Genomic DNA, 20361 nt, shown 5'->3' on the forward strand with positions numbered 1-20361 from the left:
TAACAAATATTTTTCATGAGTCCAACATCCAGCTGTGCAAGAAAACACAAATCTGACGTCATAGAAGTCTTCTTTCGCTACTGTGTTGTTTTTAAATTGAGAAAACAAGTAGCTTTTACTGTAAATCTTGCACCGTATTCTTGAAACAAAAGATGACCAGTACAAAAGGTGTGAAGCACCAAAAGCGGCTCATATTAAAATTGATTTGAATATAATTTTGGCTAAAATTGTCAAAAAGTGTGATTATGATGACCATCCAACGTGCTATTTCAGAATAGTGCTTACAATGTCACTAAAATGCAGTATTTTAATTTCATAATTCAATAGGAAGTGAGGCATATAAATGCAAAAATGTCCACTTTTGAGAAAAAAACCACCCCTTTCACTGCTGTCTACGGGCCTGTAACTAAAGAACTGAACATTCAAATGGTCCCTTATTTTTCACACATGCATAACTGGAAATCAAAAAAGGATATTTTTAAACAGAATTCATAACTGTATAATATAAAAAATCTTCTGAAATCAACAAAGCTGCAAATACAAAAACCTGAATATTCCTAATGGGATGGTTCAGCCAAAAATGAAAATTATCATTAAATTATCATTTACTCTCCCTCATGTGTTTTTACATCTTTATGAGTTTCTTCTGTTCTTCTGTCTTAAAAGAAGATATTTATTTTCAAAAATGCTGGCTGCTGGACCTATCGAGTTTCATAGTAAAGAAATAAAATACTATGGAAGTTAACGGGTCCCAGCAGCCAGCATTTTTCTAAACATCTTATATTGTGTTCAAAATGAGAAAGAAATTCAGATTGATTTTGAACAACTGAATGGTGAGTAAATGTTGACAAAATGTTCATTTTTGGGTGAACTTTTACTTTAATATTCATTCATTTTTTTCGGGTTAGTCCCTTTTTAATCAGAGGTTGCTTTAGTGGAATGAACCGCCAACTATTCTGTTTTACGCAGTAGGTGCCCTTCCAGCTGCAAACCTGCTAAACCCCTTTCACTAGGCTGTCTACGAGCCTGTAAATAAAGAAAAACTGAACATTGTCAAATGGTCCCTATTTTTTCACTCATGCATAACTGTAAATCAAATAAGGATATTTTTAAACAGAATTTATAACTGTATAATATAAATATTTGCATTCAATCATTCAATATTTTTAAACAAATGTTATTGATGACAAATGTATTTTTTATTGCTTATTGCAGGTTAGGCCTACTCTACAGAATTGAGTGGGCCTAAAAGAGAGAAAAAAACAGTTATTGTTGCATGAAAATAACAGCGACGTCTTGAATCTTCAGTATTCGTTGTACGAAGAGAACGTACGACGACACTTTCGTTCAAACAAAAAGCGATAGTATTTTTTTATATGACAAAATCAGGTGTCAGGCAGGAGAGCTGTCCTCGAAACCGCGCATGCTCAGCTGAGTCACACGTTCGGCCAGATAGTGCACGGATATACTTCTCATTTACTTCCATCCGAAGCACGGTGACGGGTCTCTAAGCAGCCTGACACAGGAGAGAGAGAGAGCGGCTGGAGGCAGTTTAAGGGAGGGGGGCAGCAGCAGTCGATGCTGGTGACGCAGGAAAAACCCAAGAGCAGACAATAAACCAATGGTCTGATCTCATCCTAGGCCTGTTATTTTTAATCGGGACAGCCAAGCACATGCACGCGACTGCCTAATTATTAAACAGCACTTAAATGATCCGATCTGGGGTCGTATGGAGGAAAGATCCAGTTTGATTCTCGGTAAGTGGGTTTGTGTGTGAAGCTAACGGAAGCTAGCGGCTAATAGCAGATGATTTGCAAGTCAGTGCTCTCTTAGCTTAGCTCGAACAGCTCAATGGGCGAATCTAAAGATGTCTGGATGTTTGTCATCTTTTATATATCCTCGATCACCTCGCTCTTTAGCAGCTCTGGCGCTTTGACGATCCAATCGAGCTAAGTAGCATTTGCATTTCACGGCAGCTCGGCTCGAGGAGGTTGATTTGTGGCTAAACAAGTGGTTTTGACGTGGGCAGGTCGGTTGTTTTTGGCACTAGTTGCTCTTATTCGCTTTTGCAAGGTTACGAAGTAGTAATATGGCTTTGATTGATGATTAATATGGGTGTTTTGATGTTTTAATCGCGCTAAATGCACTGTCACGAGCCGATTGTGTTTTGTTGGAGTCCAGCTGTTAGCCGCTAGCACGTTAGCATGTTTCTGCTGCTGTATTTACATTTACTTTCGCTCTTACTTTTGCGTTGTAAATGAAGATTATGTATGTAAAAACGGTATCATACGACACCTCAGATCACGTAGAGCATTTTGTGCATCAATGGTTACGCAGATAAACCTGTTGGAACTTTGATTGTGTTTGGAAGAGGAAACGGGCCTCTGAACTGCCACAGTTTCAAACTAGGCCCAATACATAATGGCTGTGTCTCAAAAGCAAGTGTGCTGCCCACCCAGACATATTTTGGGCATCGTAGGCGCGTTTGCGACGATTAAACAGTCTAAAGGTGAAAATCTCTTCGTTCGCTATGTTGACAGCGTTTTTGGGCGTCATATAGCTGTCTAAGTATGGATCTCACTGTGTGTGTTTGAGAGACAGACAGTACCACCTTCTTAGCGTAATTCAGATTTCTGGAATTTGCAAATGATTTTTGACAGCTACAATATTTATATTTGCGGCGTGGGAAACGCCCATCTTTCACAATTAACTACTGCATTATTAATTTCCTCTCATTATCTGTTTAACTTAGTCTTTACATATTTATTTAGTTCGCTAATTATTGGATTTATATTGAATGTGTTTTCATGCATTAAGTCCATATTAGGGAACTGTTTTTGTAGTATGATGTCATATTGATTCAGTGAAATGTTGATGCAATTATTAAATGCATATGGAAGCCTGTCTATATTTATCACAAAAATCATCATCTAAGTTATAACTTGATTGAGGCATTTTAATCCGACTGCATATGTGAGTTTTTGTGTTTTGTAATTTGTTTTTCTGTGATATTAGTGGACTGCTTGATACCTTAAGGGGATATAAAGGGTAGTTCACTCAAAAATGAACAAATACTCCACTTACTGAAGGGAATTTTTTTCTGTTGAACACAAAATAAGATGTTTTGAAAAAACGACTGCCATAGTTGAAAAACATTCAATATGGAAGTCAATGGTTACAGGTTTTCAGCATTCTTCAAAATAACTTCTTTTGTGTTCAACAGATAAAAATGAACTCAAACTGGTTTGCAACTAGGGAATAGGCATGTGATGATAACCAAGGTATACAGTGATTTGGAAAAGTCAAGGTTTGTAAACCACTAACTTTTCTGCTATACCGTTACTATGGTATATGTAAGGGTTTTTTTAAGACAACAATATCTCCAGCAGAAAAAATATCCAAAGATGCCGTTTTTAAATGTAAAGAAATCTACAAAACAATGTAAGCTGTTTTTGAAACAATCAAAGACAGCAGAAGTCAAGGATTCATTTGAGTTATTTAGCCAGATATGTTTACCTACTGTTCCAAAATATGTTAAATGTTTCTTAATGTAAAATATATTGTTCAAATTTAAATGCACCTGTTTTAGAGCAGTAATATCAATATAAAAGAGATAGTTAGCTCGGACATGAAAAAATACTTGCCATTTACTCAAGTGATTTCTTGCCTTATGGCTTGCGTTTTCTGTTGAATACGAAAAATTGTTGTATTTTCTTCTGTTGAAGAAAAAAAAAACAATGACTACCATAGTAGGAAAAACATTTACTATAGAAGTCAATGGTTACAGGTTTTCAGCATTCTTCAAAATAACTACTTTTGTGTTCGCCAGATAAAAATGAACTCAAGCGGGTTTGTAACTAGGGAACAGGCATGGGACGATAATCGTAATCAAGGTATACAGTGATTTGGAAAGGTCAAGGTTTTAAAACCCAAATTTTTAAGACGACAGTTTCTCTAGCAGAAAACATATCCAAAGATGCCATTTTAAAATGTAAAGAAATCTGTAAAAAATGTGGTGTTTTTGAAACTAATTACGACAGCAGAAGTCAATGATTCATTTGAATTATTTCGCCTGACATGTTTACTTTTCCAAAATATTAAAATGTTTCTTAGCATAAAATATTTTGCGTTCAAAGGGGAAAAAAGTTTTAGTTTTTTTACCCAGACATTTAAAAAGAACCTATTTTAGAGCAGTGATATCAATACCATGAAACTGGGATATTTTTATCCAAGATTATCACACCATAAGTATCTTATACCAGCCCATGCTTACTAGGGAAGGCTGAATAAATGATGACAGAACTATTACTTTAAGCTCCTTTTATTTATATACATCTTTACACTTTGCGAATTTGTAAATGTCCCCTTTGAATTAATGTTTCTTTCAAGTTAGATGGATATTTTTGTAAGATTTAGCAAAATCAGTTTTTGTTTTGTGCAATAAAAGGAATGCTCTTTCTGATCAACAGCAAAAATGCAAGAATTTTATTTTTTTGAAATCCACTTAACCATACAGGATTCATTCGCCTGAAAGCCTTGTCAGCATTTCATTTTCTTCTATGAATTTTGGTTTGGCTTTGTCTTAATTTATTTATTGACTGTCATAGTAGGAAAAACACTTACTATGGAAGTCAATGGTTACAGGTTTTCAGCATTTTTCAAAAAACTTCTTTTGTGCTAAACAGATACAAATGAACTCAAATAGGTTTGTAACTAGGGAAGGCTAAATAAATGATGACAGAATTTTCAGTTTTGGGTGAACTATCACTTTAAGCCCCTTTTATTTTTATACATCTTTACAATTCGTGAATTAGTAAATGCTCCCCTTGAATTCCTGTTTTCTTAAAGTTAGATGGATATTTTTTGCAAAATCAATGATGCAATATTGAGTTTTTGTTTTATGTTGTGCAATAAAAGGAATGCTCTCCCTGATCAACAGCAAAAACACTACAATTTAGTTTTCCAAAAATCCACTAAACCTTACAGGAGTCATAGCCTGAAAGCCTCATCATTTCATTCTCTTCTATGAATTTTGTGTTGGTTTGGCTTTGTCTTCATTTTTAGCCAACGAGAATGTTTTGCTCATAAAACAATCAAACATCCATGGAATCATTTAGTAAATCTGTAGTTATTTTGCTGTATTTGTTTGAGAGCCAATTTGGCAATTCAGTGAGTGCATAAAGTTTGGAAAAAGGATTGTTGTTTAGGATTTTGTTATATTGCTCAGACATGATTCATCTTTAATGCTTCAACCTCTTCAAAAGCAAATCCAGAATGAAATTAATTTAGAATTCAAGGTTGTTTGTAGTGTTGCCACACTCCAGTTTCTGCACTTTAAACCAGTGTAGCGTTTTTTTTTTTTTTATTATACTTTGCATTGTTAAACATCTAGACAGTTTTCAGATTGAATATAATTTTTTATTGTTGTTCACTTGTATGTGGTTGTTGGCGAATTTCTCAAATCAGCTCATCAGTGCTGCTTTTTCTTTATTTGGCCTTGTATTTATGTACTAACCAGACCTGTTTTGTATGCTATGATTTAATACACTCTGCACCAGCCAGCAGCATCCTCATGGGACGCATAACGAACACCATAAAAGAAAAACCTCTGCTGCTTGTTTTGAACAACACCTTTTGTGATTATTTAGTCATGATTTGAAACTATCAGAAGCTGATCTAAATTCATCAGTGTTTAGATTGTTGGCATTAAGAAGAGCATGTAGGCTTTTGCCAAAATGTAAAATAAAACTTTAAGTTCAAATTTAATGTTAGTGACTTTCTTAATGCACATACTTGGTCTTGTACTCGATTCACAAGTGCATGCTGATCCTAGTAAGGTTCTTGTCTTTTGTGATTGTTAATCCTCATAAAAAGACTTGCTTCTTCCTTTCCTTTCAGCTGGTGTTGCTTGGTCCTTACTGTGATGTGCTGTTAACCAATAGCCAAAGAGTTGCTTGGACATTGTTTTAGTTCTCACCTTTGCTCTAGCTCAGTTCTCATATGCAACACCTTCTTTTCACAATCCAATTTTCAATAGATAAAATCAAGCTCCACCCTGTTTTTTTCCTGGTCATTTAGAAATGCGTCACAAAGGAAATAAATTCATTTAGATTTTATCACACAGACTTGCATGACAAGGAAATTAAGAGAAATGTTGTAGTTATTGTCAGCTCTAAAATTTTTCAACAAGGCTTTAGACTAACATTTGAGAGTAGTGAAACCTGTCACTTGGTTCTTCAGATGGTGGCAATGATTGTTATGCTGCACATGTAGTAATATTAATATTACAAGTTTCGTCTCTTTAGAAATGACCATTCCACAGTAATATGACACTTTAACATTGCATTACAGTAGTAATAATACATTACAAATTTAATATGTTTAATACATTAATAACAAAGTGTAATATAAAAATGTCACGCATGTTTCCCAATAATTCCCGTTATTGTGATAAAACCATGGGAATAGTTTGTTTTAGATTTCCAGAATGAAGAGTCATGGTCATCCTGATGGTTGCACAACGTTCAGCTGTTTTTCTTGTCAGTTTTGGAGAATGACGCCACTGTTTCACTTGGCTTAAACTAATATCTGTTAAACTGTCAAACTATTTTTGTAAACCCAAGACATGATGAGATTGTTTACAGAAGATGTCGTATTGGACACACGAGACTCACACATGAACACTCACTCAAAGGAGAAGAACCCACAAAATATCAATACTGCAACAAAAACCAAACTGTTAATCAAATACTTGTGGAATGCCCTATATTTAATGTTATTTTCAGCGATTTTTACTGGAGAGACTTTAAATGAAATATTTTTAAAAGTGAATCATTCCAGAATTGTACGATTTTTATCAAAAGTAAACCTTAAAACTGTTTTAGTTTATCTTGTATGTTATTATTATTTATGTATTTTATCTCATGTATTTTTTTGATATTGATGACTTTTTATTGTTAAAATATATATATATTTTTTAATTATAGATACTAAAATGTTGTAGTCCTGATCTGTTTTTTTGCCATGACATAGCCAGAGAAGCTGATATGGAAATAAACCCAAAAATCTATCTATCTGTTAAATTGAGCTGAGAAATGGTGCTTTGTGCAGTTAAAAGAAAAGTTATGTTGCTCCTTTACACCAAATACAACCTTTTACTCACATTCTGGAGCTTTATGTAAACACAATCTCTCTTGAATGTCTGGAAATACTTTTTTTTTTTTTTTGGTCAACACACATGGGGGCCCGTTTTAAAGATAATGACGTCGCATTTTTGTTATCTTTCAGGTTATGCAATGGTCTCTGCAACATATCCAGTCCCCCAGGTGGTGCTTTCACTTTCAGAAGTGTGCCGGTTCTCCGTCGCTCCTGAGGAGAAACTGATTTCTTCTGGTGTGCCAGCAACATAAGCAGACAAGATTGCAAAGATCTGCCCCGTGTCGAGTATGACGGCCACGACCCGTGGCTCCCCGGTGGGAGGGAATGACGGTCAGGGCCAGGCTCCGGATGGCCAGTCCCAGCCACCCCTGCCCCAGAACCAGGTCAGAGCTCCATTTTCACTTCCCTTGTGCTGAACGCATCCGATCTCTGTCTGAACACATCTGCCCTTTGCCGTTCTCTAGCTCAAGAGAATGAGTTTCATAGATGAGGCTTATGTTCTCCCTGGTCATGCAGCGTTTATGTTCTTTACACCACATCTGATCTGGTTTGACAGTTGACTGAGTTCCAAAGGAAAAAAAACACATTTGCAGACTCCCATGGATGCAAATGTGTTTCTGTAATTGTGCTTTGCTCTGGAAGGAACAGATGTCAACAGAGGGAAATGTTATTAGGTAACTGTAGGACGATCTAAAAAACATAGCCTCTACTGTATCCATATCATTTACTGATTCCCGCATGGGATTTTAGGAAAAATATAAGCTTTTCTTGGATCTATTGGCAATAATAAGTTATAATTGCCTTATTAATGTTCCTATTATTGTTAAAATATTAATGTTAATGCACTACTAAAAGCAAATTGTTTAGGTATTTCCTGACTTATGTCTGTGAGTTAGTTCGTAACTTTTTTTTTGCCCTGTCAGACATTTTTATTAAATGTTTTTTTTTTCTTAGGTTCTACTGTACCTTCAGTGTCAGTGAAAGATTGTCCCAGCAAGCTCGCAAACAGCAAAATGTGTCCAGATGTCGGCTTTTAAAATAGCTGGAGCATTTTTAAATACTTGCACACGTGCCTTGCCTTCCTTGCTGTAGTATGCTACTCGCATGCGGCGCCTAGCCTAAAGCACCATAATATGCTATTATGACAAATAATGTCCATAATAACTGCTTATGGTCAATAATCAAACCAATACAAAGCCTTCTGCATTGCAATGCGCTAGGGTTGAACAATTCATCTAAGGTGATTTATTTATTAATTTTTTTCATTTGCATTTTGTCAGTAAAGACGGTTCTTGTAAATCCCAGCATGTTAATTCCGATATAGCAGAGTTAGTGATAAGTAGAGCTTGTTATGTTCTGCAAAACATTTTTTTTTACTATTTAACAGAATTGTTTTTCTATATCTGCTGAGAATTTAGTAAAAAAATCAGCGTATTTATGTGGAATGATTTTAGGAGTGTCATGACTAACTTAATATATGAAATAAAAAAATATACCTCTTTAAATTTTATTTAACGTTTACAATGCAAATCCGATTAGATCCACCTCTTTGGTAAAAGCAATTCTCTTATATAATAGATCTACTAAAATACAGAAATTATTACTTTACAAACTGTATCGTAAATAAATCATATGAACTTTTCAAATTAGTCAATAATATTACTGAAATTAATTTAAATCTGAATACAACTTGATAATGCACTAATTTCTGCACTCGCAGATTCCGTGTGGGCCTAGTGATTAAGCTACGCAAAAATCGGTTTTAAATCAAATTCAATTGTTTGATAATGACATCTGAGATAATCAATCTGTGATAATGACAGTTGTCTGTGTAGCTTCTCAATTAACTCCAGCTCTGTAGTAAAAACGTGGTTTTACTCCAAACTCGCCTCCTAACATCAGTCTAGTTATTGAAATGAATCCTTCTCTATGACAAGTTCAGTAGTCATGTATTTAGTATTCAATGAAAGCAGTTAAATATTCAACACTATGGGGAATGTCCTGAGTTTCTTTGTGGGCATTTAGAGTTTTCACAAGAGCACTCTTTGGCAGATCACACTGACAACATGTGCATGTCAATCGCATTGAAATAATTGATTAATTCATCCCTATGATGTTCTAGGGTTGGAATAAAAAAAGTCCATTCATCAATGCATCATGATTAATATTTTAGCGATTCTGAATTGATTCTCAATAGTTCAGAAGCAATTCTGTATTCAAATTTGATTGTGATGCAGTGTCCCTTCTCAGGCTCGAGCAAGAAACGAGAAAATAAGCGATGACAGACATTGTTGTTAAAAATTGCGATAATGATATTTCTTTTAATTTATCTCTAGAGACATTTACATTTCCTTAACATTTCTCTAGAGCAGGGGTGTCAAACTCCAACCCTGCTCCAACACTCTTACCAGCAGGTTTCAAACAAGCCTGAAGGTCTCAATTAGTTTGATCAGGTGTGTTTAATAAGGGTTGGAACTAAACTCTGCAGAGCTGCGGCCCTCAAGGAACTGAGTTTGACACCAGTGCTCGAGAGAAATAAAAATTTTGTTAAATTACAAAAAATCATGTGTAATGATCATACTAAAATATTTCAAACAATTAATCAAGTATTGAATAATGCAATGTTATTTTAAAATCTACTTCAGGCTGAAATAAAAGCTGCCAAGAAAGGTGCAAACATTTAGACGTTAAAACACAATGAATGACTAAATCTCGGTAGATATCCTGATTTCTAGTTTGGTATTACCATAGACTTAATCTCAAACATAAATTTTATTCGCATGTAATCACACATCTTAAATCTATTTCCTTGCTTGTCTTTATAATAAAGTATACACTTCTGAAATAATTGGTATGTAGTGAAAATACTAACATATTGTCAACATCCACATAAATAAAAAAAATGAAGTATTAACACATAAACATTATTAATATGAAGGGATGCAACAATATAATTTTAGATTTGACTTGCAGGTTGCATGCTTCCACATTTAGAAATCTAATATGTGGCAATATAAATTGCATTTATTATAAAAGTTCTTGTTTTAATGTACATGTATACATTTAAAAACTTCAAAAGTAGGCATTTATAATAGCTATGCCATGAACAGTGTGATGACTGAGCAGAATCTTCAGGTACTCTGAAATCTGACTCTCTGGACAAATCTGACTTTCCTTCGCGTGCATGTGTGTCAAGCAGCATCTACAGTTAAACTTACATTGGTACAACAAAGTTATGAGCACTGCTGTTAATAGGCTCCATGTCTCTTGTAAACTTCTGAATTTAACCTGTCGAGGTTATAGAATACTTTGTTTTGATTATGTGCAAATTCTAAGTTGTGTTCCGTGCAACATAAACGCTGTCTGGTGTTGTTACAATTTATTAACAGTGACAATTTATAATATGTTATAATATGATGATGATGATCTTATTTTGACTATATGGCTATGAAGCAGAAAGTAGAGATGATGAATCAGGGAGGTAAGACTTAATAACATTAATTCTCAGCCATGAGTCGAGTCTAAGACAACAGATAATTACACAAGATATTTTTTTTGTATTCTATTAAGTTGTCTTTAATATTCAAGCAAAAGATTTCTTAAGAGATCTTAGCACATCACTCCAGTTTTGTCTTTAAATTTTTCCAGTTAGGCTACATGTAGGATTAATTTATGTTATTATATATTTAGAACAATAATTGTATAATATAAATAATAATAATTATTATTTATTTCTAAGTACATTTCTAAAAGCAGGTGGTTCGCTCAGGGTGCCATTTAAACTAGAACCGCCACTGACGTGAGGCATGTAGGTTTTCTATGTGATGCATTGTAAATAAAATTAATCATAAAGCCGAGACACAATATGAAAATGTTATAGTACAAATTGTGTTTATCTACATAAAATGCATGTGAGCTTGAACTACATGCCAACCAGAAAGTAGTGGATGCGGTTCTCCCATTACAGGGCGCTTTAAAACAACCGCAACTGAAGCCCTGCAGAAAAAAAGAAACCAAAGTGATTTTACAGTATTATCCCCTTCAATATGCGTCTTATTATTTCTATAAATAATTAGCATCCTTTTTTAAAAATATAAGCTACCTTTTTCTATATTGTAGACAACAACAAAAAAAAAACACACATGATACCCTGCATTTCAGTTATTTTATTGAACTGACATTTTACCAAAACAATATTTTACTTCAGCAGCATCAACAGATTTGGATTAAAAAACGTTTTTTTTTTGCTTTTTTTTTTTTGTAAAAAGTTCACAAAAATAAGTTTCACCAAAACTTAACAAAACGAATGTTAAGTAGCACATAGCCTAACTAAAATTAGAAGCTTGCATAATTTGGCTGCGTAAACTTAAAATAAAAATACCTGAATTTTTTACCACAGCTATAAAACTTAAAGATTAGGTAAAATAACCTTTCTTTCAAAATGATCAGTTTGGAGGTAAATAAAATAAAGCCGGCCTAATTTAACTATGCTGCTTAAAACAAAAACCCTGAATATTTTACCATGCATGGCTAATAAAATAACATAAGGAAGGACTACATATTTTTATTCAAAAAGATTAGTCGGTCTACATGCTCTGATGAAAACCGAGTGCGAAGTCGATTTACTATTAGACCGGTGGTAGAAAAAACGCGCTCAGCAGGCACAAAAGTTGCAGGAACAGCCAGGTACCACTGGGCAAGGGTGCTTAGCCTTGCAAATCAAGACTCATTTACTTTGCACCACAATAAAGGATCCGGGTTTAGAGAGATGCATGGCTCCCAAGTAGCTTTCGATTTTGGTATCATCTGGTGAAACATCACTCATACTGTAGTCCTCGCCGAAAAGAGTGTCGAGACACGGCGCGCACATGACAGCTGAAAGTATCACACACCAGACGAGGATATTCGCATGGTATTTAAAATGAAACTACTCAGATAGCGCTCTGTGGCGTGGCAAAAATATGAAGTGTCTGTCGGGGCTGGGCCCTGCTGTGTACCCTGATAGAAACGTACGTTTAGAATTCTGAAATGCATGACGCTGCGTGGGCCGTGCCGCTTTTGGTGTGTGACCCCCTATACTGGATCTGCGCTCAGGTCTCACCTCTAGACCGCAATTCCCTACAGCCATAACCAATCAAATATCAAACTACTGCCCAAATAACAGCATAACCAATCAGAAAGAATAAAAGAAATGGAATTTTAGAGCCAATCAATCATCGTTTTCATGCTCGATCGTTGCTAATGCGTTTGATTAATAGAATAATTGTGCACATCCCTACTTTCAGGTAAAACTGTCTTCGATGCTATCATGCATATTAATGAAGTTGCACAGCATACACAATAGAGCGCGCTGATTGGTTTGTACCAAGTCTTACTCATGAATGAATGCAGCACACTCCAAGACGTCATAAGGTACTCCCAGGTACAGACAGCCAATCTACACGCTGGAATACACGCAAAGATCTCATGGCTGTGACGCAGCTTCAAAAATAAGGTTCAAACCGAAGTACGAATTTGCTCGAAATAACGCAAAAACAACCAATTTTCACTTTTTTGTGAAATATATGTCCTAATAGTGTTTTTAGCTGTGTGGGACATATATACGACTGTCAACAGCTCAAAAAATGTGTTTTGGTGTTTCATGACCCTTTAATGACGTAGAAGAAAGAGCGTGTGTGGAGATGCTGACGTGGTAAACAACAACAACAGAGGAAACATGGAGAAGTATAGTGCTCAGTCGCGACAATTTGCTCCCACCAGACCTGAGATCTCTCTCGTACTCACAAATTTCTCTGAATGTTGGAAGACACCATAGACGCAAGCTGCGATGACAGCCATTTCCCTCCTCTATCTCCGCCTCAAAATCATTTTAAAGTTGGGAACTTTGCATATTCACAGAGCTGGAAGACAATTTCTTCCATCGTAGCTAGTGTGGCGCAAATACTAAAACTCGCCTTATGCATGCGCGACATTGTAAATTGTAAACACATTAATCGGATATGGGTCAATTAAAAGAACGTGTAAATGAACAGGCAAGTAAATAAGATACAGGCAACAAATCAAATTGGGCATCAAGACCTGACAGTGTAAACGGGGCCAATGTCGTTACAAAGTTCACACGCACGCACGCGCGCGCACACACACACACATTCACATCGGACACACACACACACCACACAGTGCACACATTTTTTGCACAGCAAATGTGACCGGATACACAGTGGGGTACCCCCACCCCCCGCTCTTCAGTTCGCGATCATCTCAGTATGAATATCTGTTAAGTTGATGTATAAAATAAACCAGATTTAACATCCATAAACTGTGATTGAAGCGTATTTTATAATTGTACTGACAGGCAGCTGTGGTGATCAAGACAGTAACATAGCTGTAATTCATTATAAACATGCACTGTTTTAAAACGTTTTAAAGATGTAAAACTCATTCTTCATCACATTTGATGATAATTGATGATCACAGAGAGCTCAACAGATCTTTTAATCCCAGTTGCTTTGCGCACGTCATGTGTTGTTGATATGATTGTATGCGTTACTACAGAGACATGTTAATACACTGTTGTCAATCAATTCAGTGGGCGGGTAAACCACACTCCTACGTCACATTGTGGTCAGCCTCAAAATGGGAGGGATTTGGATCCTTTTTTTTTTAACATCAGGAAATAAAAAAGAGACTTATTGTCTCTATATCACTCCATTATGACTGTGGACACGCATGACCTACACACAGTTCTGTTCAAACAGCTTCTAAAAGATGATTTTTATCATAGGTGCCCTTTAAGGAATAACACGTAAACCTAAGTTTTTACACTAACCCTCCTGGTTGTTGCTGATGATTGTGGAGTTTAGTTGACCACAGTTTGACACATCTGTGTTTGACATCTCAATTAAAGCCAAAATACTACCATGTTTCAGGCAGATCTTTTTAGGCACAAGTCTTTTGCTAGTGTCATTTTCTGCTACCGCTGACATTTTCATCTCTAAAATGTGGGAGATATAAGGACCCATCTGATAGGTCAAATTTGCACAACCTCTGCAAGCAACACAAATGCATAGAGCCTAAAATATATTCCGATTATCGCAGCTCTCTGTGATATGGATATCGCTTGTATTATTATTATTGCGATAACGATAATGTTTTGATATATCGTGCAGCCTTAGTGCATGTACATATGCTGCTGAATTTGCATAATATGGACGAAGACTGTGAAATAAACTTTGTTAAAAGGTTATAAACAAACTAATATAATAATGCTCTGTTTTGAACTGTTTGTTCTTTATAATTGCTATTTGCAATCTGGTGTTTCAATGTTACATACAGAGCTAGTTCTACCTTATATCTTTGTTAATAAAACAATTCATTAAGATGGCATTGCAGTCATAAATAGATTCTGATCATAAACAAGAGCATAGAAACTCCACTTTTTTGTGATCAATGTTTTATTGTCTTTAGATTAACAAAATAAAATACATTCAAACCAACAAACAGAGGATGGGGAGCAACAGACATATCAACAATTTTAAATCTGAAAAAAACAAAACCTTTACATGGTCATTCCTTTATATAGTCTAAAATGTTAAAAGAAAAACATTGCCATGCTTCAATGGTACTAGGTTTAGCCTTATTAATTTGTGCTATTGTACCTTCTCAGGTCACTATTTTAGGGAGGCTATGAATCCAAAATGTTTTTGCGAGTAAACCAATTTTGAATGATTGCCTTCTTTGCAGCTGTAAACCCAGCAAAAAGCATTCTCTTCTTTAGTGCACTTGTACAGAAATTAGAATCGGCGTTGGAAGACATAAACCAACATTAGACACATAATCAACTTGTAGTAAAAAGTACAAAACAGAATATACATGAGACCACAGGTCGACAACAATTGGACATTCCCAAAACATATGGAGAAAATTACCTGAAGATACAGTGTTACAGATATGACAGTTGTAGTTTAACTGCAGTTTCATTTTAAACCTCTTGTAAGGAGTTATGTATGTTCTATGTATAGCTTTGAAACTCCACATTTTAATGAGAGCTAAAGTTGGAATGAATCGTTTTAGAGTCAATTGGTCTTTCTGAGAATTGGATTGCGAAGTCCCTAAAGATTCCCACTCCTGTGATGCACCGTAATAAACAATTAATTCTGACTCCGATAGTTTTTATGTTTTCATTCAACTGAGTGCAAGATAATAGTTAGGAGTAAATTAGCATGAGGAAACGGTTCCATAATTGCGAAGCGATTTAAATGGTATGCAGAATAAAGATTGCAAGTGAAGCATCTCATTTCCATATTGTCCAATGCAGTCAGTTAAGAGCAGTTCAAATTGCTGCAGAAAACAACCGATGATAATTAGATGGAGGTAATCAATTAACGATGTAAAGGTAAAATGGCAGAAGACATTCTTTTGAGGTACTTTTGGTCAATTGTCTACTGCAAATATTTGTTAATCCTGTAGCAAGAGAAACTCCTACAAATGCATATGCAGTAAGGTCGGCTTCAATAAGAACTTTGTCCATACCATATTTCAAATTTTAGCTTAGTGAGACTTTCAGTTCTTGTTTACCATAACGAATGTGCTGTATGTTGATCTATCTTTGTTAATATGTAAATAAAAGCCAAAAATTAAATGTCGATTACATAAAGCAACCATGTCTCTTCAGATTAAACCGTTTAATTCATATGGATTGCATTTATGATGTCTTTATGAACTGACTTTGTATAATTGGGGGAAAAAGGTTGTTAGGTTATCTTTGTATAGCTTCAGAAGATACAACATTTGGGGGCCTGCAGCCTCTGTATTTCTCACTGAGCATTTAAATTTTCCAGAATCAAGTATATCTCTGTGTTTCTGATTGAATAACGCTTAAACGGTGGTTTAGTCCATTTGTTGTCAAAAAGCTGAAACCCCAGCATTCTGACCAAAGAAAAGGCGAGAGGCTCCCTTTGATTATGTTGCAGAGGGCAATTGTTACATTCTCCAGCAGGGATGGATTGCAGCAGCGTTATCTATTACACCTGTGCTCATCGAGTGCATGTTAAAAGGCAGCAATCAATGAGGATGAGACGCCTGGCAGAGAAAAGCACACCAGTGGTTAGAAATGTGTAGCGCCGTAGACATGAGAAGCAAACTGCCTATGTAGGTCAGCCAAGCAGAAGGAGTCTTTTCCAGCACACCCCACATTTCCCAAGTTCCGCAGGCTCCATTCAGCTCTGCATGCATAGCTCCAGCCTACATGCATCCATTGACACGGCACAGGAAACTGACTTGGAGCATCTTAAGGCTGCTTTATCTTCCTCACACTCTCTCTTTCATTCTTTTAATCCCTAACAGGAAACATACTTTATGCCTTGCTTATTGGAAGGATTAGCCCATCCCCAGGACACATGAATCATTAAGGTGGTTTGTGTGTATAGAGTTTGATGTTTTTGTTGAAGCATGGTCCTACTGGATAAAGTGTTAACAGGTAGACTTGTAGATTTATATATTTTTTTTATCTTTCTGCATGAATGATTACTAATGATTTATCCACTAGTCTGTCCATTATGTTTATGAATATAGTCATCCTACTGAAGCTTGTCATGAATAGTCTCACTAAACATGGCAGAAAATAACGAAATAAATCCCAATTTATGGGCAGTGAGGTATTGAAAAATGTCTCGTGATCTTTCAATGTATAGTTATTGGTTCATGTTAGCTTAAAATAAAAAAAAAAGTTTATACAGTTAAAAAATACCCTCTGTGAAACATTTATATGTACAATCTTGTAATATCGACATCGCACACTTCCTTAACCTCTGAACTGTTTGCTTTGCAGACATCCTCTCCTAACTCATCCAACGAGAACTCTCCAGTGAGCCCGCCAGATGACCAGGGTCAAGGGGACTCTCCCACTCCTCTGGAGGAGGAGGAGCCTGCTTTCCCCCACACTGAATGGCCAAGCTGGATGACATGATCAACAGGTTAGGCTCTGATTCTATATTTGGTCAAATGGTGTGTGTGTGTAATTGAATAAAGAGCACTGGAGATGAACAACAAGGATGTTGATATGAATGATATTAATTTAGTGTATTATCCGCTGAGAGCAATTTTGCACATCTGCTTCTTATCAGTTAGTCATTATGTAATTAATAAAGATGTGCTTTTTTTGTCTGTTTGTTTGTTTTATAGACCTCGCTGGGTCGTTCCAGTTTTGCCAAAGGGTGAAACTAGAAGTTCTTCTTGAAGCTGCTATAGATCTTTGTAAAAAAGGTAATGCTTTATTTTTAGTTCTTGTCAATTAAAGGTGTGGTCCACTACGTTATCATATTTTAAACTTTAGTTGATGTGTAATGTAGCTGTGTGAACATAAACAACATCTTGGAATGTAATACACTCAAAGTTCAATGCAAAGAGAAACATTGGCTTTTGCAAAGTTAGCTTAGTCAAAGCCTACAGTCAACGAAGTTGGGGACTACAAAAAAAAAATACATCCAGGCTAGTGATATCACAAAAGCTTCAGGTTACATGCACTCACCCTGCAGCAAAGGAGTGTGGCTAGAGGTGCTGTAATGTAGCAGAGAAAGCTGAAATGCCATCCAAATGCTGCTATTTCCACAGAGCTTGTTCTGTTTCTGGGTTCTAAAGGACACGACACAGAGAGAAGTGCTTACAATTTAATTTTGATTATGTTCCAGAAAATTACAAAAAATATATAACTAGCATTTGGACAAAGGACAGCTTCCAGACTATTTGCTCAGTTCAGTTGGTGATTTGGCTAAAAGCTCCTCAACAGCTCCATACGTAATAGAAAAAGCTGTGGATTGTGAGACACAACCTGTATTTTTATTTGTTAAAATTGATCTATTACATGCACAGTGTCTAGCTTTAACTGTATGTTGTAGCAAGGAATTAAAAAAGGACGTAAACAATGGGAAATGTCTGTTTGGGCACCATTAAGAATTTAGCTACAAATTCATCTTTATCCGTCAAACCCCTGTAAACACCTACAATCTACACCAGCACTGCAGTGTCTTTCTATGCAGCTGCTTTCCCTGCATTCTACATCTCAAATAACCAACTTGGAAAAGATACGAGAACGTTTCATATTACTTACACATGCTTATTTCTAATATATGTGAAAGACACTTATCAGATTTTATTGTCAGAGAGCAGGCGTGAGGTTCAGCTGTGGTCCTTTGTCATTTTCTTTCTGATTCAGGCACAAACTGATACGGCTAACAGCTACTTAAACCAATAACAGTGCAAAAGCATGAGCTTGTAGGGACATGACGCTTTTTCTGGTGATGTGAAGCTGATCCGTAAATCACAGCACATTATGTTAGCTGACCAATCAGAGCCTCTTGGAGGAACTGGGAAATATGACGTCGTTTTCATGTTAGCTGAGTAGCTGTATATAACCAAAGTAAGATGCATGAAAAAAATACGGGATTTTTACAAATGAAGCATAAGCACACATTGCTTTGCATCTTATAAACACAACCAAGCCTTAAAATTATACTCTGGACCACCCCTTTAATACACTTGCTTTGTTTGTTAATTGTTTTACTGATGATTTACAAAAAGCTGTTATAAACCCGTGTCTGTGCCATTTGAAGCTTTCACTTTTATTCTCAAAGGAATTCTTTAGTCTCTCAGTAAATGTCAGTCTCCGATAAGTTTTTCTTTCATTTCTGTCTCCAGGAATTGATGTCAAGTGTGAAGCATGCCAGAGGTTTTTCAGAGATGGCTTGACAATATCCTTTACAAAAATACTGACAGATGAGGCTGTTAGTGGATGGAAATTTGAAATCCATGTAAGTCCTGCAACCTGGTGCCAGTTTCATCATTCATCCAGTTTGGTTTTGTCTTTTTGTTTTCACATTAAAGGCTTTTACTAACCGTTGACTGTCAGGTCTGTCCTTTTAAGAATAGATTACTTCTTGGGGTGGCTGGTGAAGAAACGTAATGTTATTTTGGTTGCCTTCATCTTATTTGGCTGTTGATTGAAATGCCAAAGCTTTGATCAAAGAGCTCCTTTCAGTTAAACAGAGGCAGTATTGGGACACAGCACTGAGTCATCGCTCTCGTATGAGGCTTGTTTTAGCTCTTCCAAGACAGCACTAGGATCGGCCTCAATGGCGCTGCTAATATAGATTATTTTTTTAAGGCTTCCCACTCACTGTAAATCAAAGTGCTTCCACTGCACTTGCACGTACTGTCATTTAAAGCCAAAACATACTTGACCAGAATCCTTGATCTGTTTCTGATTCTCTCTACAGCGGTGCATCATAATAACGCCCACCGACTGGTGGAGCTGTGTGTGACCAGCTCTCTCAGGACTGGTTTCCTCTGCTAGAACTCTTGGCCATGGCCACCAACCCCCACTGTAAGTTCCACATCTACAATGGTACTCGGCCCTCTGAGACTGTGCCAGCTGGGGTTCAGCTTGCTGAAGATGAGCTGTTTGCCCGTCCACCTGACCCTCGCTCTCCCAAGGTGAGAAGGTGTTTGCACCGGGGAGAAATTTGAGTCGTATTTTGGACTTTTGTGAACTTTCATTTTATAAATTTAATGAATGATTTATTTGAGTTTAAAATGGGGGATTCATTGCAAATTGTAATTATCATGGGCAAATGTTGAATGTAAACATTTAAGCGATTTTATTTTTATTTATTTATTTTTGTTTATATAAGTCATTCAAAAGAAAGGAACTCCAATCAGTATTCACGTGCTTATTTGAGTTACTCTCAGAGATACTCAAAGAGATTCAGTATATTGGGTTTGTGCACTCAGTCTTAAATTGATCACAGCTGTTAATCAAACAACAACAAAAAACAAAATTACTTATGACTTAATGTATATTAATATAGTTTTATTCTTATAGTTATGATTTATTGGTTATTTGACTAAGTGTTATTTTGCAGTTGATTACTTTTTGTAGATCCTGCTTGATCGCTAGACTCTTAATTACTGACTGTTTGTTTCTATTTATTAATGTTTAAAAATGGTAATGGTTAGGCTAATTAATATTATTATTACTTTTTTATTGTTGTTTTAACAAGACCTTACAAAGTAGTATACATTACAACAAAAGTTAAGAATACATTATAACATAAGAATTACAGACGTCCTAGTTTTTCTTATTTTCCCACTATCCCATAAAATAAAATAAATAAATTTAAGAATTAAAACAAACATATCCTCTGAGAA

General features: G+C 35.8%; 1 long non-coding RNA gene across 1 annotated transcript; it reads left to right on the plus strand.

The window, feature by feature from the left end:
• The first annotated feature begins 1432 nt into the window (after nucleotides 1-1432).
• On the plus strand, nucleotides 1433-19441 carry LOC130235128 (uncharacterized). The gene is made up of 6 exons (XR_008838367.1): nucleotides 1433-1757; nucleotides 7288-7541; nucleotides 16988-17132; nucleotides 17341-17421; nucleotides 18853-18965; nucleotides 19431-19441. It is a non-coding gene; the product is annotated as an uncharacterized LOC130235128 (long non-coding RNA).
• Nucleotides 19442-20361: the final 920 nt, after the last annotated feature.

The sequence above is a fragment of the Danio aesculapii genome, chromosome 9, assembly GCF_903798145.1.
Source record: "Danio aesculapii chromosome 9, fDanAes4.1, whole genome shotgun sequence".
Classification (NCBI taxonomy): domain Eukaryota; kingdom Metazoa; phylum Chordata; class Actinopteri; order Cypriniformes; family Danionidae; genus Danio; species Danio aesculapii.